This window comes from Balaenoptera physalus, assembly GCF_965194825.1.
Source record: "Balaenoptera physalus genome assembly, chromosome: 20".
Classification (NCBI taxonomy): domain Eukaryota; kingdom Metazoa; phylum Chordata; class Mammalia; order Artiodactyla; family Balaenopteridae; genus Balaenoptera; species Balaenoptera physalus.
In genome coordinates, this window is record NC_138901.1 from 35,127,011 (window position 1) to 35,152,685 (window position 25,675).

Below are 25,675 nucleotides of genomic sequence, written 5' to 3' on the forward strand. Positions count from 1 at the left end.
GATAGAAATTTTCTTTGACAACTGCCCCCAGCCCTAGTTTGATCTGAGCAGTAGTTACTTTTATTGATTTTTTTGGTATTTTATTCCAGAACTTCTACTGTACAGTTATAACCAATTTTGTAGATAGTTTAGTCTCATATATTTCTTTTTTATATACAGATAATATTATACTCTACATAATGTTCTTTAACTTGCTTTTTCATTCAGCATATTTTCTGGAGTTGTATCCAGATTAGTACGTGTAAAGTAATATTATTTTTTTGAACTATTCTATAATATTTCCATATTCACATGTCTCAATATGCAGGTATAAAAGTGTTCTTCTAAAGTAAAAGCAAAGAAAAGAGCTTGGTGGAATAAGCTAAAGACATTTGTATTTTTAATATATACTGCCAAAATGACCTAACCAATTTACACTCCCCTCAGGGTGAAATAGTTGCCGTGCAAAGGAAACCATAAACAAGACGAAAAGACAACCCTCAGGATGGGAGAAAATATTTGCAAATGAAGCAATTGACAAAGGATTAATCTCCAAAATTTACAAGCAGCTCATGCAGCTCAATATCAAAAAAACAAACAACCCAATCCACAAATGGGCAGAAGACCTAAATAGACATTTCTCCAAAGAAGATATACAGATTGCCAACAAACACATAAAAGGATGCTCAACATCATTAATCATTAGAGAAATGCAAATCAAAATGACAATGAGGTATCATCTCACACCAGTCAGAATGGTCATCATAAAAAATGTACAAACAATAAATGCTGGAGAGGGTGTGGAGAAAAGGGAACCCTCTTGCACTGTTGTTGAGAATGTAAATTGATACAGCCACTATGGAGAACAGTATGGAGGTTCCTTAAAAAACTAAAAATAGAACTACCATACGACCCAGCAATCGCACTACTGGGTATATATCCTGAGAAAACCATAATTCAGAAAGAGTCATGTACCGAAATATTCATTGCAGCTCTATTTACAATAACCAGGACATGGAAGCAACCTAAGTGTCCATCAACAGATGAATGGATAAAGAAGATGTGGCACATATATACAGTGGAATATTACTCAGCCATAAAAAGAAATGAAATTGAGTTATTTGTAGTGAGGCAGATGGACTTAGAGTCTGTCATACAGAGTGAAGTAAGTCAGAAAGAGAAAAACAAATACCATATGCTAACACATATATATGGAATCTAAGAAAAAAAAGGAAAGTTCGTGAAGAACCTAGTGGCAAGATGGGAATAAAGACACAGACCTACTAGAGAATGGACTTGAGGATATGGGGAGGGGGAAGGGTAAGATGTGACAAAGTGAGAGAGTGGCATGGACATGTATACACTACCAAAGGTAAAATAGATAGCTAGTGGGAAGCAACTGCATAGCGCAGGGAGATCAGCTCTGTGCTTTGTGACCACCTAGAGGGGTGGGATAGGGAGGGTGGGAGGGAGGGAGATGCAAGAGGGAAGATATATGGGAACATATGTATATGTATAACTGATTCACTTTGTTATAAAGTGGAAACTAACACATCATTGTAAAGCAATTATACTCCAATAAAGATGTTAAAAAAAAAGTCAATAAAAAATAAAAGACAATAGGAAAGAAAAAAAAAATAGTTGCTGTGGTTAAACAAGATAATGTAAGAAATGTGCCTAGTGCAGCCCTTGGCATATATTAAAGTGTTCAATAAATGTTAGATTTTATTATTACAGTGAGCTATTTTTCCACTAGTTTGACTTGTTAGAAGGATAGAAATTGGAAGAATATCTGGAACATTTAGGTAAGATTCACTAAATGTATGAATGTGAATGTGAAACTCAAATGAGCAATGTGATGAGGACAAACTCTATACTTCACAATTTTGCTTAAGGCCAATTCACAGTGTACTTAGAACTCATATATGATGAAATCATTAACATATCTAGGACAGGAATATAACCCCATTTGTACTCAAGTTGGTGAAGTCCAGTATTCAAGCCCCAAATATCCCTCATTAGAATGTTTCATGTGAATTAAAATATTTTCATAAGTTTTATATATTTTGGATTCTAACAGACCTAAAATTTCATTTTAATTAATAAACATGACCACATAAATTAAACCTGACTTAAAATATGACATACCAGCCCTAGCACATTGCCAAGCAAAATGAATTACTAAGATAAGATCAAACCTAACTGACAAAACTAAATGACAAATGACAGGATTCCTCTTTTAAAACATTCAAGATATTTGATTCCCTGAGTTAGATTAAGAGGAATTTAATTGGATTTCTATTGAGTAAAGTTGATAAATACAGAAATGGGGGCTAAAAACAAGTTCTTAGCTATTTTTTTTAGTAAATATGGAATCCATAGTGTTAAACACTGCACAAGAATATGATGTAAAATATATTCCATATATTTTCTACTATTTTTTTTCATTTTGGCTTTGTCTCATTAATTAATCTTTATTTTAAATATATATATATACATAGGTGTATATGTGTTTGTATGTAGATACATACATATATATATATATAATATATATATATATATACACACACACACACACAAATAGAAAACAGCCAACCAAAACCAAAGGACTACAGTGAAAATTTAATCTTACTGCCACCATTAAAACCCCCTCAAACTCCCTTTCTAGATGTAACTGGTATCGTCAATCTCTTCTGTATCCTTCCAGAAATATTCCATTTACACAAGCATATATGTTTTTATAGACAAATTTTCCCCAAGTATGGGAGAATTAGATAAACAGTAAGTTGAATTTGTATTTAATAATATATCCTAAATGTGATTTCATATTAGTATACTATTTCACATTACCATACAATATTCCACTCTATAAAGATAATATTCTGTATTTAATCAGTTCTACAATGATAGACATTTAAGCTGCTATCAGTATTCTGTTATTATGCTGCCATGAACTATGTTGTATACATGCCTTTACTCAAATGTGTCAATATCTCTGAAGATCATTATTTAGTTATTGGAGTTGGTTGGGTCAAAGGACATGTCTTCTCAATTTTGATAAATATTGCAAATTGCAATGACAGTTGAGAATTTACAATCTCATACACATTTCACTAAATTTTCTGTTTCCCAAACTCTCCATATTGTGATTTGTTAAGTAATTGTCTTATTTATCAATCTCATAGATGAAAAATGGATTGCATTTAATTCATAGATTGATTTTATTTTTACCTGCCATTTATCTTTTGTATACTACCAGTTTGTTTTCTTTGTCCATTTTTCTATAGGGTTGATGTTCTTTTTCTCATTGATTAAATGACTTTTTCTTATATTAAAGAAAATTGTTTCCTTAGGTTGCAAGTATTTTTTCCCCAGTGAAGTATTTTTTTTATATATATTGGTTGCAAGTATTCCTTCTCCAGTTGGTCATTAGTCTTTTGAATTTCTCTATCTTACTGTCAAAAGCTTATAAAGTAGACAAGCATATCAATATTTTCCTTTCAGCTTTTGAGGCTTATTTCTTGCTGAGAAAGGTCCTCCTCATCCCTGAAGTATGAAATAATTTATGATTTTTAATCATAAATTTATAATTTTTTTTCTACAAAATTACTTATTTCATGCAGGTTTTCAATATACTTGTGTATATTTGAGCCAAATAACATCTTATAATTTATAATTAAATTCTCATTCCTATTTCTCATTATGTTTCTGTTTTCTCCTTTCTTTGATTAAAATAATGATCTTTTATCAATTGTATCTTTTCCAAAAGAACTAGCTTATGAGTTTACTTACTAATTCATCCTTTTTCTTTTTTCTCTTTCACTAGTGTCAGGTTTTCTCTACTTACTTCAATTTCCTTGAGTACAATATCTTTGATTCTTTTTCTTTTTTAAGTTTTATAACTTTCAGTTTTTATCTTTACTTTTTTCTTTTTCCTTAGGTTTCTTTTGTTGTATTTTTTTTTCCTTCCTGAGCTCCTGAAATAAATGTTTAATTAATTAATTTTCAGTCTTTTACTTTTCAAAATATATAGTATTTAAAAAATATATTTAGGTATTGGTTTATTATTTTTATTGAGTTATAATTGACATACAATATTATGTTAGATTCAGGTGTATAACATAGTGATTTGATATTTTTTACATTACAAAGTGATCACCACAATAAATCTAGTTACCTACCATCTGTCACCATACAAAGATACTACAGTATTATTGACTATATTTCTTATGCTGTACATTACACCTCCAGGAGTTATTTATTTTATAACTGGAAGTTCATACCTCTTAATCACCACCACCTATTTTGTCCATCCCCCTCAACCCCTCCCCTCTGGCAACCACCAGTTTCTTCTCTGTATCTATGAGTTGTTTCTGTTTATCTTATTTGTTTTTTAAATGCCACATGTAAGTGAGATCATAAGTTATTTGTCCTCCGTCTGACTTATTTCACTTAGCATAATACTCTCTAAGTCCATTCATGCTGTTGCAAATGTCAAGATTTCATTCTTTTTTATGGCTGAGTAATATTCCTTTATATATATATATATATATATATATATATATATATATATATATATATATATATATATAGTATAAGCATACACAAATAACATCTTCTTTATTCATCTTCCAGTGGACATTTAGGTTGCTTCCATATCTTGTCTGCTGTAAATAATGCTACAATGAACATAGGGGGTACATATATTGTTTTGAATTCTTATTTTTGTTTTCTTCGGATAAGTACCCAGAAGTGGAATTGCTGGATTGTATGGTAGTTCGTTTTATATATTTTGGATAACAACCCCTTATCATATATATCATTTGCAAATATCTTCTCCCATTCAGTAGGTTGTCTTTTTGTTTTGTTGATAGTTTCTTTTGCTGTGCAGCCTTTTAGTTTGATATAGTCCCATTTGTTTATTTTTGCTTTTGTTTCTCTTGCCTGAGGAGATATATCCAAAAAAATATTGCTAAAACTGATGTCAAAAATCTCACAACCTATATTTTCTTCTAGGAATATTATAGTTTCAGGTCTTATATTTAAGCCTTTAATCAGTTTTCAGTTTATTTGTGTATATGGTGTAAGAAAGTTGTCCAGTTTCATTCTTTTGAATGTAGCTGTCCAGTTCCCCCAACACCATTTATTGAAGAGACTGTCTCTTCCCCGTTGTATATCCTTGCCTCCTTTGTCATAGATTAATTGACCATATGAGTGTGAATTTATTTCTGGGCTCTCTATCCTGTTCCATTGATTTATGTGTCTGTTTTTGTGCCACTATATTTTTTGATTACTGTAATTTTGTAGTAGTTTGAAATCAGGGAGTGTGGTACCTCCAGCTTTGTTCTTCTTTCTCAAGATAGCTTTGTCTATTTGAGGTCTTTCTGTGGTTCCATACAAATTTTAGGATTACTTGATCTAGTTCTAGGGACAATTCCATGGTATTTTGATAGGAATTGCATTTGAATCTGTATATTGCTTTGTGTAGTATGCGCATTTTAGCAATATTAATTATTTCAATCCATGAGCACAATATATCTTTTATTTGTTTGTGTTGTCTTTAGTTTCTTTCATCAATGTTTTATAGTTTTCAAAGTATTGAATACAACTATCTTGCCTCTAGTTCATCTTATTTGAAACTCTCTGGGCTTCCTAAACCTGGATGTCTGTTTCCTTCCTCATATTATGGAAGTTTTCAGCCATTACTTTTTCAAATGATTTTTCTGACCCTTTATCTCTCTCTTCTCCTTTGGAACCCCTATAATGTGAACAATATGTTGCTTGATGTTGTCCTATAACTCTGTAAAGGTATTTTTACTTCTTTTAATTCTTTTTTTCACTTTGTTGCTCTGTCTGGGTGAGTTCCATTGCTTTGTTTTCCAGCTCACTGATTTTTCTTCTACCTCATCCACTCTGCTGTTGAACCCCTCTAGTGTATTTTTTAGTCCAGTTATAACTTTTGTTTGGTACTTCTTATATTTTCTATCTCCTTCTTGAAGTTCAATGTTCATACATTCTTCTTCCAAGATCAGTGAGCTTTTTTATGACCATTATTTTGAACTCTTTTTCAAGTAGGTTGTTTATCTCTGTTTCATTAAGATCTTTTTCTAGGGATTTTCCTTGTTCTTTAGTTTGGAACAGAATTCCTCGTCTCCTCATTTTGCTTGTGTTTGTCTGTATGTGTTAGGCTAATCAACTACCTCCCTCAGTCTTGAAAGAGTGGTCTTGTGTAGGAGCTGTTCTGTGTAGCCCAGATGTGCAGTCTCCCCTGGCCACCAGAGCCAGACACTCCTTGGGCATCTTTTGTGTGGGCTGCATGAGCTCACCAGCTATAATAGGGCCATGGCTGCTGCCCAGGGAGGGCAGGGCTCAGGGTGTTTGCCCACCCCATTGTGGCTTGGCCACTGTGTGGAAAGGGCAACTTTGAGTTTCTTGCCTCCCCCAGTTGTGACTCAAGCACTGTGGCAAGTGGGAGGAGCTCAGGGTAGATTGTGGCTTGGCTGCTGCATGGGGAGGGTAGGACTAAGGACTCTTACCTAGCCCAGTTGTGGTCTAGCTTTTGTGCTGGAAAGGTGGGGCTCAGGGGACTCATCTGCCCAGTATGGTTGCAGTTTGGCTGCTTCACAGGGAGGGTGGGGTTCACGGTGCTCACTGAGCCCAGTTGTCACTTGGCAACAGGACAAGGAGGATGGGGCTTGGGACTGTCACCCATTCTGGTTGCAGCTTGGTCCCTGCAGAGGGTGGATGGGGCTCAGATGGCTTGCCTGGCCAAATTGTGACTTGGGTGCTTGTTGGGGGTGGGTGGGACACAGAGTGCTCCCCCAGCCTTGCTATAGCATGGGTGGGCAGAGCACACCCTCCAGAGTAGCAGGTTAGAGAGAGGGAACCAAAAATGGCGCCTGTAGGCTCCATCACCAGCAAGTCCCTGCAGGTTCCTGCCTCTCCTAGAGCTGCTTTAAAATCAATCTCTGCACCTTTTAATCTGTTGATTTTGTGCTGGTTCTCAGTGCCAGAGAGTTTGTGCAGGAGTCTTTCAAGAGTAGGATCACCGTTCCTTGCAGTTCTATGGTCTTGCTGGTGTTAATCCCCATTAATTTTCCAAACCCGACGTTTTGGGGGCTCATCTTTCCAGTGCTAGCTCCCAGGGTCAGGGTGCCTGATGTGGGGCACAATCCCTTCACTCCTTGAGTTAGAGTTTTGTATTTTGGGGATCCCTCCTGATTGTGGGGTCACTACATCTGGGGTGGGGTCCCAGGTGAGGCCGTGTCTCTGCCTCTCCTACCCTTCTCCATGTGCCTCTTTTTTTTTTTTTTTTTTTTTTTTTTTTTTTTTTTAAAGATTTATTTATTGATTGATTGATTGATTGTTATGTTGGGTCTTCGTTTCTGTGCTAGGGCTCTCTCTAGTTGCGGCAAGTGGGGGCCACTCTTCATCGCGGTGCGCGGGCCTCTCACTATCGTGGCCTCTCTTGTTGCAGAGCACAGGCTCCAGACACGCAGGCTCAGTAGTTGTGGCTCACGGGCCTAGTTGCTCCGCGGCATGTGGGATCTTCCCAGACCGGGGCTCGAACCCGTGTCCCCTGCATTGGCAGGCAGATTCTCAACCACTGCGCCACCAGGGAAGCCCTCCATGTGCCTCTTTTGCCTTTTGTTGTGGAGGTGCTGTTTATCTAGTTCTCAGGTCATTTTCAGAGGAAAAACTGTTCTACATGTAGCTATAAATATGCTGTGACTGTGAGAGGAGGTGAGTTCAAGGTCTTCCTACACCACCAGCTTGGACTCCTTGTTTCTTCTCCATTTATTTTAAGACATAATAGAAACAAACTAATTTCTAAATGTATTTAATATATTTTTCTGTTTGAAAAGTATATGGAAATAGCTTGGCCAAACATCCTGGACTTATCCATATAAAAATAAAAGCAAAGAAAATCCATAAAAGAGAAAAAGGAGTTTAGTATACTATTCTATCAATTCTGTCACAACATAACATTTTCAATAACAGAGTAATTTGCAGGAAAACTAAGGCTGAAATATTCTCTGGTCTTTAGTTATAGTCTCAGGCATTTAAAAAATGATTTTATAAAAATATTTAGACAATTTCAATTGTAGTATAATGAAATAACATTTATAATACAAACTAACCATAGCTGCTTATTTTCAAAAGTAGAATGGGAAACCAGAATTACAAAACCCTGATTAGTTCTTCTGTCCTAAGTAAAGGGTAAGCCTTCAATCTGGCAGTCTTCTGTACAGAGAACATAGCGTCTTGGGTATGCAAAATTTATTCTGGAACTGTACAATGAATTGAGAGCTAAATTTCTCTGGAAATGGGGTTGAGGAAGATGGTGACAAGAAGGAATGCAAACTCAGAAAAACAAAAATTGTAAGAAGGGTATTGAGAGACAAAGTGGGGTGCAGCAAAATGACAGAGAGTTAAAGTCAGCAGATTAAAATATTTTATGAAAAATTCTAGCTGGTCAGGAGTCTAAAGAATTTTATGGAAGTAAATATTTGACAATAAATTTTAAAATTTGTTTTGCTTTAATGTAAAAGCCTTCTATTGCCAGAAGCCTTCAGTGATGCTTATCATACACACAAATATCATGTGTGTGTGCAGTTTGGGGAGCATGGCAAGTAATAGCTCTATGAAAAGGTAGATTCAGGGCCCAGAGTCAGTAAGAAGCCTGTCTAAAGCTTAGTCAAGCTGAGGGGATTATTAACACCATCTTGGTCACTAGAAATCCAGAAAGTGTCTTATTAAAAGACCAAGATTTAAAGAGACTCTGGATAACAAAAGGAGATATATTGAGATTTATCAGAAAACCCAACAGAGAGAGAACTCTGATAATCTCTACAGGAAAGAGACACAGAACCTCATAAAGAAGTTTTTCCTGGAAAAGCCATGGCCTAACCTCAAATCAAAGCCTGCAGGGTTGAAAAATTCAGTGAGCCATGGGGCAGGTTTGGTGTAATTAAAGACCACAGAAATAGCTGCATGAGGCTGCTCTCAGAGTAGCTGCCCTCAGGTTAAATCTCAAATAGGTGTCTCTATTTAGAAGCACAAAAAACCCAGCATGAGCCTTGGTTCTAGAGAGAAAAAGAGGAGTTTATCAAATAACTTTTCTACTGTGCTCAGGAGACAAATGTTATGTGGACCAACCAAAATCTGTCTTCACTCAGCCCCTCTCTGCATGACCACACAAGCCAGAATCTTAAAATTGGAATCTGTATTCACTACCAGCAGAATACATATTTTTCTCCTGTTGAGTACATTCAATACTGATCAAAGCAGTCTTTTAATTATAAATGTGTGAAGGTATACAATAATCATCAACAGACAAAACAACCGGAAGAACTGACCACTGAACAAAATGGTTGTTTCAGGAATCAGAAGAGATGTTCAAATTAATTATAATTAGCATCCTCCAAAAGATTCAGAAGGATTTAACATTTATTAAAAATTAGCTCATCACTATTTAAAAAGCAATGAGAATTTTTAACTATTAAAATCAATGTAATGGGTAGGAGGTGCTTGTTAGGTAACCTTCAATATGGCTCCCAGCAAGCCCTACCTTCTGGTATTCATGTCTTAATTCTTTATCTTTGTATATGGGTTAGAGCTAGTGACTTTCTTCTAACACATAGAATATGGCAAAACTGATGGATAGCACTTCAAAGATTAAGTTGCAAGGAGACTATGGCTTCCATCTTTCTATCCTTTTGTTCTCATGCTTGTTCACTCAGATGGAAGTCAGCTGCCACATTGTGAGCTGACATAAGGAGAAGCCCCCATAACAATGAACTGAGGGAGTCCTACAGGCAATGATTAGTAAGAAACTGAGTCCCTTTGTCCAACAGCCCTGAAAAATTGCATATTGCCAACAATCACATGAGTGAACTTGAAAGTAGATATTCCCTCAATCAAATCTTCAGATGAGACTTCATCCCTGGGCAAAATCTTGATTGGAATCTTGTGAGAAGCCTTGAAACAGAGGAATACAGTTAATCCTTAGCTGGACTCCAGACACTCAGAAACTATAAGATAGTTTACTTTCTTAAGCCACTAAGTTTTGGAGAAATTTTTTATGCTGTAATTGATAAGTCATAAGGTTGCTGGGGAGGCAGAGAGGCTGTTGGGAACTTATTTGAAGGTCAAATAGTAGAATGGCTCCTGGTGAAAAATCAAATTAATGACCTAAAGTCAAGGCAGGAATTTTCTCAAAACACAAGACAAAAGAAAAGTAAGAAGGAAATAGTATATATATTTTTTGAAAGTTAAGAGATGTAGAGAATAGATGTAAGAGATGAATGGATAAGAGAGAGTCAAAGAAATAATAAGGAAATATAATTTTTTAAAATCCCTAATCTGAAGAAACTTTTGAGTTCTCATGTAGAGTCAGTGAAAGCTTAAATTATTATTGAAGAAGACACTTAGTAACATTGTGATGACATTTGTTACTTCTCAACAACAAATGGAAAATTCCATAAGCTAACAGAAAAATAATGAGAGAAAAATTAAAATTTCCAGTATTCTAGAAAACATTCCAAGATGCCTACAATGTATTTATGAAAAATATTTTTAACGTATCCAAATTATATTCAAATGTAAAAGCAAAAGAAATACATTTTCAGAAGTTCATGAGGCTTAAAATTAATTCCTTCTCCTTGATTAATTATTAAAGTATGTGCTCCAGAAAAAAAAAAAAAAAAAAAGACTGAGTCCAAGAAAGAAGAGAACAAAAGAACATATTAATAGTAAAATGCATAATTAACTCCAAACTATATATATAGTTCAGTTATGAAATTTATAAAATGGAAAAAACTTCAGTTTAAAACGGCAGACTGACCAAACATGCTGTGTCTCTCATTTCTCCAGAGAACTCACTAAGATTGTAATAAATAAAAATAAAAGGCATCATCAGTACACAAGGAAAAGAGAATGGAAATAGGAGCATCTACGTATTGGAGAATTTAACAAAAATTTTTAAAGGTTAAAAGCAAATAAAGGAATAGAAATATTTACAGTGATAGAGGAATTCACAGACTAGAGTACATGCTGTGGAGGATATACAAAGAAAAGAAATACAGTAGTAGCCTTGAAAAAATCCCACATTTCAGAATTCAGAAATTCTGTATAAGAGAAGGCTGAAAAGCGGTGACGGGCTGAAATCATAGGGGCTCATTTAGAAGTCAGTATACAGCAGTCTAACCCTCTCACTCCAGCCAGCTATTACTCTGGCTCTCTCTTTAGGTACAAAATCAGAGGTTTATTCTGAGGGAAATTTATTAGCAAAAACTCAGGACTCTAATAAAACTTGAAAATTGGAGATTAAGCGTAAGTATATATAATATGCAGTTAGATTTCAACTTCTCTATCACATACAAAATGCCAGCAACTGGGCATTTACATCACAGATGCAGATCAATTATTGATTTTCCCCTCCCCATTTGAATAGCCTTAGGAAAAAACAACTTAGCATAAAGGCATTTGGTGATTCTGTAGAAAATGGACAACTTCCAGTTTCAACATTCTAAAGCTGAGCCAACAAGCAGAAAAATCCCTGTCGTGTGTATTTAACTTCCAGTTAGCTTTTTAAATGTGTGCTCTTAGATATGATTTTTTTCTATTAAAAAAAGTTATCAACCTACGAATAGATAGAAAATTCCTTAACTAACCAGAACTTAACTTACAACAAATAGCAAAAACTTTTAGAACATTGCAACCAAACCACTAAAAAAGAAATATGATTTATAATATTGAAAAGAAAAGGATTTAATTCACATTTGTATGTGATATTTTTGTTTTTCTATAAATTTCCAAATAGTCCACAAAATTGGACTATTGGAGATATAGACGATGTAGTAAAGCAGTTGAGTTTAAAAAGAATAAGCAAAATAAACTGGTATATAGGTATATGCCAGAAACAATCAAGTAGAAAATATTTTTTTAAAAAAATTATCATGACCTATTGCTATATCAACTATTAAAAATAACAACATCAGTCTAAGAATAAACAAGTGCTAGAGAATATGGCTGGTGGAGTAGGTATTGGTGGTTTGAGGAGGAAAACCAAGATGTGAATAAGCTTCTAAAACACTGCAAAGTGAATGGACCAGGGAGATATTTTATGATTGTGCAGCAGCATTAAGAGCACACCTGGCACTGTGGTCATAAATTTAAAATGAGATCCATCAGTATGCTTTAGTACTTTTAAGAAGCCATACTTATTTGCATTGATACAGGTGCAGAGTTGGCAGAGAGCTGGATTTACCTGAGTTGTGATTTTGTCAAGTGAATTGTAAAATTGAGAATAAGGGCAATGGAATAAATAATACATTTAAACAAGTGAATAAAATAATTGGCCACAGAATTGAAGTTGGATAAGGAGAGAAGAAAGGACATCAAGAAATACACTGGAGAACAGAAAAGGTATCAAGACAAATAGATTGGAGGTCTCATTTGAGTAAAGGGATTGTTGAAATTGGAGTAATAGAAGGATATACATGCTACTATATATAAAATAGATAATCAACGAAGACCTACTGTATAGCACAGGGAACTCTACTTAATATTCTGTAACAGCATACATGGGAAAAGAATCTGAAAAAGAATGGATATATGCATGTGTATAACTGAATCACTTTGCTGTACACCTGAAACTAACACAACACTGTAAATCAACTATAGCCCAATATAAAATAAAAATTAAATTAAAAAATAAACTTTAAAAAAATAGAAAAGTGAGTTGAAAAGTGAGGTTGTGTACAAAATTGAAATTATGGATCGGTTGAAATTTGGAGTAATGATAAGATCTGGGTGTGACTTAGGTAGAATGGTGGATGACAAGATAATTAGAAAATAGGAGATCAAGTAACTGAGAATTATTAACATTGCAAGTGTTACCTATATACATACTGAAATCAACAAGAATTATGATAGGTCAAGGAGAGGAGGTAGGTAAATTATACCAATAATGAAGAATAATGGGTAACATAATCTAAAAAGCTTGAGATTTTAAGCTGAAGGTTTGTAAGGAAAAAAGAGGAAGAGAGATCTGGAATGACAGACCTCTAGGCTCAGTGGTAAAAGGGATAGAAATAAAATAGATGGAAATAAACAACTACCACTTAGGAGGGCTGCAGGGAAAGCAATACCCCAGGAAAGTTCCAGGTTTACGATGGCACAAGAAGAGACAGGGTGCAATCAAGGAAGAGATTGAAGACATAGAGGAGTTCACTGGTGATAAATAGTGAATTCCATTGGTCTCAGTGCAGAAGCTGAGGAGTTGAGGATGAGTGGAAGATGGATGAAAAGGAAATGTACAGATCATATATAGTTCAAAGCATAGGAGATAAGGTGTCTGAGGCTGTGATAACATAAAATGGCAATAAAGGAGAAAGAGCAAAATTACACGATTTCTGGTATTCTCAAGGAAGATGGTGTTAATGAGGGTAAAACTGTAGGGAGATGGGAATGGCGGTTGTGGGGCTCTCTCATGATCCCTGTCAATATTGGGTTGAGCGTCTGAGAGAGTGGGATGTTAGTCCCAGTGCCTGTCAGAGATGAACAAAATGTACTTGGAGCTTGGTGCACCCCACTCCCAACCAAGATGATGGAATGGAGTTATCCTAGGGGAAGCCAAGTGTTACTTTTGATCTTAGACAATAAATGTAGAAGTGATGGGGGCTGAGGTCTCAATTTGGGGGCTTACTCTTGACTAAGTACTATATAGGGCCTATTAAAGCTGAGTGCCCAGGACCCCTGCTTGAGCTCTGTTTACGGAGTTGAGGACTTCTAATAGCTGGGGAATTTCCTGCCTCCCCACTAAGAAATCTGAAGAGAAGCAGATTCTCTCTTTGCCTGGTATCTAGAATTTGGTCAAATGATATGTACAGCCTTTCAGACACTCTCACCAGGGACTTTGAAGAGTGGAGTAGTGATGCAAAGGCTCAAGGTCAAGTGGAATTCATCCACAAAATCAAGAGTATGGCAATGAGTGTTCAGGGCAGTAAATTTTGATAGGGGGAAATGCATGACCAGTGGTGATAGTTCCTGGATCAGCTTCCTGAGCAGACTTAGAGCTTGGCTGTGCTTGACCTCTCCTGGTTCCTACTTAAGTTGCATGCACAAAACTTCCGATATGAGCACTTCCCACAAACCCTTCTTATAAATCCCTCTTCTGCCTAAATAAACCAAATTAAGCTTCTGATATTTTCAGCCAAGAATACAACTAGTACCCCTGCATATGAACAAGATACAGTTGGCTTCCAAGCTATGCAATTTTATTGAAGACGCTCACTCTGGTCCTTTCCACAAGGAAAGACAGCGTGCATTCTTATTTTTAGAAATCTTGGAGATTTCCCATCACAGTGTTTCTGACAGAGTTTACTAATAGCCTGGCATTCTCTTATACCCCTAGCACTGGGTACACCATATTTGGCAGTTATTTCTTAAAATTGCTAATTCTTTGATGGAGTCGTGTCTATAAAAAACTGAATTCAGTGAAAGCTCCACATATTATAAATGATTACGATACTACTGACAAATAAAGCCTGCTGATCCTTACACTTGAGGAGTAAGATTTAGTTCTCCCCTTTTTCCTCCACTTGGTAATTTTCTTAAATTCCATTCTTTTAAGGAAAAGAAATTTAACTTTAATAGCATTGCTTATGTTACCACACATTGAATTCATATAAAGCAAGAAGAAGAAATGGAAAATCTTAAGCACAAAGTAGAATTTTTCAAAATAAGTACATTTCTTGGACCAATATTTTGATTCATATGTGACATTTCTGACTTCAAATTAAATCAATAAATGATTCACCAGACTTGAATCTTGTGTTTCAATTGGTTAATACAATCTGTTCTCCCAAAATTAAATTTCTAAAGGAGTATGTCTTTGGATATTATATACTTCATAGCTGACAGGAACACTACCTAATTAGCTATTTATATGCAAAGCAGGAGAAAGGATAATTAGAGACATGGATTATGCAAAGGCAATCACACGGACAGAGGGCAAAAGAAACTGTGAACATATTGAATCAAAATTGTATATATGTTTCTACAGTTTATGTTTCATTTGTATTGTATTACATTTATGCATCATTTAACATGTTATAAATGAAGTAATATCCTAATCCATTGACTGATAAACTAAATATAAATCTTATAACATGAACTATCTATTGGACTACAAAGATAATAAGCTTCAGTGAATGAAAAGGAATAAAGTCTCATATTTGGAAAATGCCTTCCTTAGCTCCAACCTCCGGTACTCTTCTCCAGAAAGGGGAGGTGGGGAAATAGTTAGCTTTATATCACTAATAGCATAGTCAAAAATGAAAAACCCTGGCTTACAGAACCTGTTCTAGTTATCTATTGGTGCATAACAAACCACCTCAAATCTGTTAGGAGTAAAAAGACAAATATTTTATCATGCTCACAATTGTGTGGGTCAGGAATTTGAGAAGAGCATAGAGAAGATAGCTTGCCTCTGCTCCAAGATAACTAGGACCTCAGCTGACATGACTCAAATGGCTGAAGGTTGCTGAGAGAGTTGGCTTAAGGTCACGTTTCTGGAGCTTCAGTTCTGGCTGTCAACTAGTTTCTTTGGTTCTTCTCCCTATTGCATTTTCTGGGGATGGAATGTCTCAGGTGGCTTCTTCGCTCACATGCCTTATACATTAACTGGGATGGTTGGAACAGCTGGAATTGGATGGACATCTCTCTCTTTCTTCTTTTTTTTTTTTCCATGCAGCCTTGTCTGGCTTGGGCTTCCACAAAGCATCATATTCTTAGTAATCTTATGCAATGGCTTTCTTCTATAAGACCGAACATTTCCAAAACACAGCATGGGGAAACTGCCAGTATGGTAAGGCCTGGACTAGGAAATTTGCATGGCAACAATTCCACCTTATTTTATTGGTCAAAATATGCCAAGATTCAAAGGAAGAGGACGTAGACTTCTCTCTCAATGAGAGGAGTGTCAAATAATTTGTGGCCATATTTAATCTGCTAAAGAACCTTATATCCACCATGATGATATACCAGAACCTGGAAGATCTTAGCAGGATTCCATGACATGACTTCACATAGGTGTTACTGAACCCAAGTTCATGTGCCCAATGCACAGTGAGGCCAAACAAACTGAAACGTCAGACTTTGGAGTGGAGAAAGGTTTATCATAAGGACCAAGCAAGGAAAATGGGCAGATCATGCTCAAAAGACCCAAACTCTTATGGATTTCAAGGAAGAGTTTTTAAAGGCAAATTTGAAGGGAGTGCTACAGGGTGTGTCACTTTCTTCTAATTGGTTGATGGTGAGGTAACAGTGTGGTGCTCCAGGAATCTCAATCATCAGCCTCTGGTTCCAACAAGTCTGGGGGCTACATGCTCATGGTCATCATGTAGTTAACTTCTTCCATTTGGTGGGGGGTTTAGTATCTGCAGAACAACTCAGAAATGTGCATCAGACACTGTTATCTATGTCCTTCAGGGAAGAACCAAAGATTCTGTGACTGCAATATGGCTGATCTATTATTCTAACTGTTACCAGTTCTCCTGGCCCAACTGCTATTTTTTGTTACTACATGTTCACATTCTTTTAATCATTAATTCTTGACCCAGGCTTTTGTGACTCAGGAGAGGCCTGGGAGACTAAAGCTTTTCTACAAACAAGAGGCAGGCAGAGGACGGATGGGGGGGTAGGGGAAAGTCTGTTTAAGTAAGGCCTCATAGGGTGTTGCTTACACAGGCTTTCACTTACATGGCAGCCCCCCAACTCCTCCCCCAACACACATACACACACACACACACACACACACAAACACACACACACACAAGGCAGAAATGCAGTTTCAAGAAGTAAAGTGTTTTGGAACAAGTTATTTTTAAAAAAACTGTTCCAAAGTTAGTATGTATGCAAAAATTCATGTTTGAGCTCCCAGTTTGACACAGTGACCTGAGCTCTGAGTATATTTATCTCAAATTCTTCCTAAACCTTATTGAAATCATGGTAAATTTCAAAAGGGAATACATTCATAAAAGTGCAGATGAGGCAAGAAAGATCATTAGAGTACCAGGTAAGTTGATGTACTTCCTAAATATGGAAGGCGCATGACATCATACTGATAGACAAACTAAACAGAAATAGAATCAGTACACAGTATACTAAAGGAATGATGCAGGTGGAGCCTGCAGGGGACCTCCAGACTTGTAGTAGAAAGAAAAGGAAAGTCATAACAACAAGGAGAGCAGAGCCTAAATGGCTATACTCCTTCTTGCATGTATGGGTGTATGTTTGTGCCCAGGATGAACAAAAGAGCTGCTTTTGAGAGAAGCTGAGTAATCTGTCTAAGAGCATTAAGGCTCTGTGCAGTAAAGGATTAACCTTGCCCAAAGAAAAGTTTGACCCTTTGCCCTTAGCTACTGAGAGATAACCTCTAAGCCCTGAAATATCCTGCTGAAAAGAGTGTATTTGTTTGCCTGGGGACTATGGGCTACTCCATATAGTTTATACTAATAATATGATTTATGGTGAAGGCCTTGGGCCACGTAGTATCAGCTTGAGCTCTGGGGGAGCTGGATGCTAAGGTCAGCCACATGGAAGGTCAATCTTGTCTATGTAGCCAAATCCCAATAAAAATCCCCAAGGCTCATGTGAGCTTTCTGGGTTCATTCCATGCATATTGTCACATGCTGTTACTGGGAGAAATAAGTGTTGTCCACATGACTCCAGTAGGCTTCACACCTGGTCGCTCATGCAGTCTGTGCTAAATGCCTTTTCCCATTGCTGATTTCAATCTGTATACTTTCACTATAATAAACTATAACTGTGAGTATAACAGCTTTGCTGAATTTTGGGTCCTTCTAGTAAATTACTGAACCTGAGGGTGGAGTTGGGGACCTCCTGAACTCAGAGTTCTTATTGAGAGGATTGGTTTTCAGGGAATGGCCCTCCTCATTTTTAGCATTTAGGTAGACACTCAGACTGCTTGCCTTCTCTCTCTCTACTTTTGAAATCAAATTAACACAGACAAACAGAGTTTACAATAATTCCTCCTACTCTGGGAAGAGTTTATGATTGATAAATAAAGAAATAAAGGAATTCACAAATAGTTTACAGTTATGTAAATAACTTCTAGAAGAACCCAACAGAAATGGTCAAAAGGAATTACCCTTGTGGAGTGGAATGAGAGTCGTGGAGTATACAAAATTTTACCCTACCGTATTTTAAAAATATTATTTCCATGGACATAGATTTTTTTTGATACTTAGTAGAGTACATGGCCATCCAAAAGAGACAACACTTTTCAGTTTCCATTGCACTGATATGTGGCCCTGTTGCTAGACTCTGGTCAAGGAGATATGCTCAGAAATGTGTGGTAACTTTGAAAAACCATCATAAGAGATATCCAGTGTGTCCTTTTTACCCCTTTTTACTACACATACTCCTCTTCCTTGTTCCCTGAAGCAGAAACCTGAATGCTGCCTTGAAACATAAGAATGAAAGCCACAGGCTAGAGAAAGTAGAACCAGGAAGTAGCTAGGGCCTTTGAGAACAAAGTAGAGTAGAGCTGGCAGATGACCCCTAGACTGAATAGCTCCAAACTTTCATGTGATAGAGAAATAGCTCTTAACTTTGGTCTAAATCAAAGATATTTTGAGTTTCCTGCACATGCATTTAAAATTAATTTTAATATACATATATTACTTTTATCAAAGCAGATTCATGCTCTGCCACTCACTTTACTTCCCTTCTGTTTTCTCGAACTCTATACCTCCTCTCTTCTTTTCCTTTGAAATAATTTTTTTTTTTTAACATCAGTCTCTTGATAATAAAGTCTTTGATGAAGGGCAATGGTTGTTTTGAGTAAACAGTTTTGTCATCTGGAAAGAGCTCCCAGCTTATCTTCCCGTGCATCCTTGGAGTGAAGCAGAAAGAGTGTGCTGCCTTCTAGCATACCATCAGTGTACCTAAGCACCAATATTTTGGCACCTTTAAGAAGAAAAAGGCTGCAAGATGTTGTTACTGTCAGTAAATCCCTTAAGTTATTAGTGTAATGAAAATGGAATTTCAGATAATAAGGCAACATTAATAAAGCATTTTTTTTTAGTATTACAGATGTGCATAAGAATTTCTATTCCTTCCCAGGTTTACATAGTAATTATTATTTTCACTTCCTTGATATCATCAGGTAAAGGTATAACGTAAATGCACAGTGTTTTTACAGACAGAGTCAAATGAGATGCTGAGAAAACCTGACAACACCCTGGGGAAAAATGGCCAGATGTTTGTCATGCACATTTTTAATCTATGGGCTAGGTTGGGGTAAATGTTACAGAAACAAATAAACAAATGAACAAATAAAAAACCCTACATATTCTTCACATTAAACAAGACAAAATGCCTTAATCTCTGGCTGTCTTTGTTCCATGAAGAAATTATTTCATCCAACTTCATTTCTGCAATTCCCAGCACAAATAAAACGTCTGTGCCCCTAAGCTAAGTGGGTAACCATTGACACCCTGGTTAAGCATTACCGATTAACTGTACCGTAAGTCATTTAAATTGCTGGTGCACAGATGAGCAAAATTTATTTAATTGTTTAATAACCTACACTCTAAAGGGAACTTGCTAATACACCTACAATTGAGAAACAATAATGCTGTTTCAGGGAAACATGAATTGACTTACCTTTCATGTACTGCTGTCATCACTTGGGCAAACCTGTAAAACTTTAACTCTCATCACTGATTACATGCATGGTCCTCTGATGCAGTAGAACCCTTTGTCATGCTGAGGCTAAGAAGAAAACTATCCTAGGCACTGTAGGTTTCAAAATGCCCTTGTTATTTTGTTTTGAGCCCTTTAAATTTGTTTCTTATTTATATTTGTTTGTCTGTCAGTCTCAAAGGGAGCTTATTATATATTGGGAGTTGACCAAAAGTACTTTAGGAAATGTAAAATACTCTTCGTAACAAATTGAAGGTATATTTATTACAACAGGTGTAATTTTTTAGCTCTAGGATTCTCTTCCAATTCAAGAACTTGAATAAGGACACTTCACTCTACCTTTGCCATCTGACAAAGAACAACTGTGATTTAAAATCCATCTACAAGATCACTGAAGTTAAATTCAACAAATATTTCTTGAGCACATACCAGGTAGTATGCTAGTGGTTAACTAGCTGCTCCTTTAAAAAGATAAAAATATATACAAATAAATATTATAGTTGATGTAAGGAAGTGTCTGTCAACACAAATTTTGGAGTCAGATTGCCTGGATTCAAATCGTCCAACGCTTACTATCTGTTTGTTATTAAACACAAGTTCGTGTGCCTGATGCACAGTGAGGCCAAACAAACTGAAAAGTTGGAGTTTGGAGCAGAGAAATGTTTATTTCAGGACCAAGCAAGCAGAACGTGTGGCTCCAGTTCAAAAGTCCCATATTCCCTGATGGTTTTCAGGGGGAAGTTTTTAGAGGCAAATTTTGAGGTAAGAGCTATAAGGTGCATGACTTATGTCTGATTGGTTGGTGGTGAGATAACAGGGCAGTGTTCCAGGAATCTTGTAATCATCCCGAAGTTACCATCCTCCACCTCAGGGGGAGCCTTAGTTCCTGCAGAAGAACTCAAAGATATTGTTTTTTTTTTTTTCTTTAACATCTTTATTGGAGCATAATTGCTTTACATTGTTGTGTTCATATATCCCCATATCCCCTCCCTCTTGTGTCTCCCTCCCACTCTCCCTATCCCACTCCTCTAGGTGGTCACAAAGAACCGAGCTGATCTCCCTGTGCTTTATGACTGCTTCCCACTAGTTATCTATTTTACATTTGGTAGTGTATATATGTCAGTGCTACTCTCTCACTTCTTCCCAGCTTACCCTTCCCCGTTCCCATATCCTCAAGTCCATTCTCTAAATCTAAGTCTTATTCCTTTCCTGCCCCTAGGTTCTTCAGAACCAATTTTTTATTTTTTTTTTAGATTCCATATATATGTGTTAACATACAGTATTTGTTATTCTCTTTCTGACTTACTTCACTCTGTACGACAGACTCTAGGTCCATCCACCTCACTACAAATAACTCAATTTCGTTTCTTTTTATGGCTGAGTAATATTCCATTGTATATATGTGACACATTTTCTTTCCCCATTCATCTGTCAATGGACACTTAGGTTGTTCCATGTCCTGGCTATTGTAAATAGAGCTGAAAAGAACATTGTGGTACATGACTCATTTTGAATTATGGTTTTCTCAGGGTATATGCCCACTAGTGGGATTGCTGGGTCATATGGTAGTTCTATTTTTAGTTTTTTAAGGAACTTCCATACTCTTCTCCATAGTGGCTGTATCAATTTGCATTCCCACCAACAGTGCAAGAGGGTCCCCTTTTCTCCATTTCCTCGCCAGAATTTACTGTTTGTAGATTTTTTGATGATGGTCACTCTAACAGGTGTGAGGTGATACCTCATTGTAGTTTTGATTTGCATTTCTCTAATGATTAGTGAGGTTGAGCATCCTTTCATGTGTTTGCTGGCAATCTGTATATCTTCTTTGGAGAAAAGGCTATTTAGATCTTCTGCCCATTTTTGGATTGGGTTTTTTGTTTTTTTGATATTGAGCTGCATGTGCTGCCTGCATATTTTGGAGATTAATCCTTTGTCAGTTTCTTCATTTGCAAATATTTTCTCCCATTCTTAGGGTTGTCTTTTCATTTTGTTTATGGTTTCCTTTGTTGTGCAAAAGCTTTTAAGTTTCATTAGGTCCCATTTGTTTATTTTTGTTTCTTTTTCCATTTCTCTAGGAGGTGGGTCAAAAAGGATCTTGCTGTGATTTATGCCATAGAGTGTTCTGCCTATGTTTTTCTCTAAGAGTTTTATAGAGTCTGGCCTTACATTTAGGTCTTCAATACATTTTGAGTTTATTTTTGTGTATGGTGTTAGGGAGTGTTCGAATTTCATTCTTTTACATATAGCTGTCCAGTTTTCCCAGCAACACTTATTGAAGAGACTGTCTTTTCTCCATTGATATTCTTGCCTCCTTTATCAAAGATAAGGTGACCATAAGTGTGTGGGTTTATCTCTGGGCTTTCTATCCTGTTCCATTGATCTATATTTCTGTTTTTTGTGCCAGGACCATACTGTCTTAATTACTGTAGCTTTGTAATATAGTCTAAAGTCAGGGAGCCTGATTCCTCCAACTCCGTTTTTCTTTCTCAAGACTGCTTTGGTTATTCGGGGTCTTTTGTGTTTAATACAAATTGTGAAATTTCTTGTTCCAGTTCTGTGAAAAATGCCATTGGTAGTTTGATAGAGATTGCATTGAATCTGTAGATTGCTTTGGGTAGTAGAGTCATTTTCACAATGTTGATTCTTCCAATCCAGGAACATGGTATATCTCTCCATCTGTTTGTATCGTGCTTAATTTCTTTCATCAGTTTCTTATAGTTTTCTGCATGCAGGTCTTTTGTCTGCTTAGGTAGGTTTATTCCTAGATATTTTATTCTTTTTGTTGCAATGGTAAGTAGGAACTTTTCCTTAATTTCTCTTTCAGATTTTTCATCATTAGTGTATAGGACTGCAAGAGATTTCTGTGCATTAATTTTGTATCCTACTACTTTACCAAATTCATTGATTACCTCTAGTAGTTTTCTGGTAGAATCTTTAGGATTCTCTACGTATAGTATTGTGTCATCTGCATACAATGACAGTTTTACTTCTTCTTTTCTGATTTGGGTTCCTTTTATTACTTTTTCTTCTCTGATTGCTGTGGCTAAAACTATGTTGAATAATAGTGGTGAGAGTGGCCAACCTTCTTTTGCTCCTGATCTAAGTGGAAATGGTTTCAGCTTTTCACCATTGAGAATGATGTTTGCTGTGGGTTTGTCATATATGGCCTTTATTATGTTGAGGTAAGTTCTCTCTATGCCTACTTTCTGGAGGGTTTTTGTCATAAATGGGTGTTGAATTTTGTGAAAAGCTTTTTCTGCATCTATTGAGATTATCATATGGTTTTTATCATTCAATCTGTTAATAAGGTGTGTCACATTGATTGATTTGCCTATATTGAAGAATCCTTGCATTCCTGGGACAAACCCCGCATGATCATTGTGTATGATCCTTTTAATGTGCTGCTGGATTCCATTTGCTAGTATTTTGTTGAAGATTTTCTCATCTATGTTCATCAGTGATATTGGCCTGTAGTTTTCTTTTTTTGTGACATCTTTGTCTGGTTTTGGTATCAGGGTGATGGTGGCCTCATAGAATGAGTTTGGGAGTGTTCCTCCTTCTGCTATATTTTGGAAGAGTTTGAGAAGGATAGGTGTTAGTTCTTCTCTAAATGTTTGGTAGAATTCGTCTGTGAATTCATCTGGTCCTGGGCTTTTTTTTGTCGGAAGATTTTTAATCACAGTCTCAATTTTAGTGCTTGTGATTGGTCTGTTCATATTTTCTATTCCTTCCTGGTTCAGTTTCAGAACGTTGTGCTTTTCTAAGAATTTGTCCATTTCTTCCAGGCTGTCCATTTTATTGGCATAGAGTTGCTTGTAGTAATCCCTCTTGATCCTTTGTATTTCTGCAGTGTCAGTTGTTACTTCTCCTTTTTCATTTCTAATTCTGTTGATTTGAATCTTCTCCCTTTTTTTCTTGATGAGTCTGGCTAATGGTTTATCAATTTGTTTATCTTCTTAAAGAACTAGCTTTTAGTTTTATTGTTCTTTGCTATCATTTCCTTCATTTCTTTTTCATTTATTTCTGATCTGATCTTTATGATTTCTGTCTGCTAACTTTGGGGGTTTTTTTGTTCTTTTTTCTCTAATTGCTTTAGGTGTAAGTTTACGTTGTTTATTTGAGATTTTTCTTTTTTATTGAGGTAGGATTGTGTTGCTATAAACTCCCTCTTAGAACTGCTTTTGCTGCATCCCATAGTTTTTCAGCCGTCATGTTTTCATTGTCATGTGTTTCTAGGTATTTTTTGTTTTCCCCTTTGATTTCTTCAGTGATCTCTTGGTTATTTAGTAGCTTATTGTCTAGTCTCCAAGTGTTTGAATTTTTTACATTTTTTTTCCCTGTAATTGAATCTAGTCTCATAGCATTGTGGCTGGAAAAGATACTTGATATAATTTCAGTTTTCTTAGATTTACCAAGGCATGATTTGTGACCCAAGATATGATTTATTCTGGAGAATGTTCCATGAGCGCTTGAGAAGAAAGTGTATTCTGTTGTTTTGGATGGAATGTCCTATAAATATCAATTAAGTCTATCTTATTTAATGTGTCATGTAAAGCTTATGTTTCCTTATTCATTTTCATTTTGGTTGATCTGTCCATCGGTGAAAGTGGGGTGTTAAAGTCCCCTACTGTTACTGTGTTAATGTTGACTTCCCCTTTTATGGCTGTTACCATTTGCCTTATGCAATGAGGTGCTCCTATATTGGGTGCATAAATATTTACAATTGTTAGATCATCTTGGATTGATCCCTTGTTCACTATGTTGTGTCCTTCTTTGTCTCTTGTAATCGTCTTTATTTTAGTCTATTTTGTTGTTATGAGAATTGTTACTCCAGCTTTCTTTTGATTTCCATTTGCATGGAATATATTTTTCCATCCCCTCTCTTTCAGTCTGTATGTGTCCCTAGGTCTGAAGGGGCTCTCTTGTAGACAGCCTATATATGGGTCTTGTATTTGTATCCATTCAGCCTGTCTATGTCTTTTGGTTGGAGCATTTAATCCATTTAGATTTAAGGTAATTATCGATATATATGTTCCTATTACCATTTTCTTAATTGTTTTGGGTTTGTTTTGTACGTCTTTCCCTTCTCTTGGCTTTCCTACCTAGAGAAGTTCCTTTAGCATCTGTTATAAAGCTGGTTTGCTGGTGCAGAATTCTCTTACCTTTTGCTTGTCTGTAAAGGTTTTAATTTCTCTGTCGAATCTGAATAAGATCCTTGCTGGGTAGAGTAATCTTGGTTTTAGGCTTCTTCCTTTCATCACTTTAAATATGTCTTGCCACTCCCTTCTGTCTTGCAGAGTTTCTCCTGAAAGATCAGCTGTTAACCTTATGGGGATTCCCCTGTATGTTATTTGTTGTTTCTCCCTTGGTGCTTTTAATATTTTTTCTTTGTATTTAATTTTTGATAGTTTGATTAATATGCATCTTCACCTGTTTCTCCTTGGATTTATCCTGTATGAGACTGTCTGCACTTCCAGGGCTTGATTGACTATTTCCTTTCCCACATTAAGGAAGTTTTTGACTATAATCTCTTTAAATATTTTCTCAGTACCTTTTTTTTCTCTTCTTCTCTAGGACCCCTATAATTAGAATGTTGTTGCATTCAATGTTGTCCCAGAGGTCTCTGAGACTGTCCTCTATTCTTTTCATTCCTTTTTCTTTATTTTGCTCTGTGGTAGTTATTTCCCCTATTTTATCTTCCAGGTCATTTATCCATTCTTCTGCCTCAGTTATTCTGCTATTGATTCCTTCTAGAGAATATTTAATTACATTTATTGTGTTGTTCATCATTGTTTGTTTGCTCTTTAATTCTTCTAGGTCCTTGTTGAACGTTTCTTGTATTTTCTCCATTCTATTTGCAAGATTTTGGATGATCTCTACTAACATTACTCTTAATTATTTTTCAGGTAGACTGCCTATTTTGTCTTCATTTGTTTTTTCTGGTTGGTTTTTACCTTAT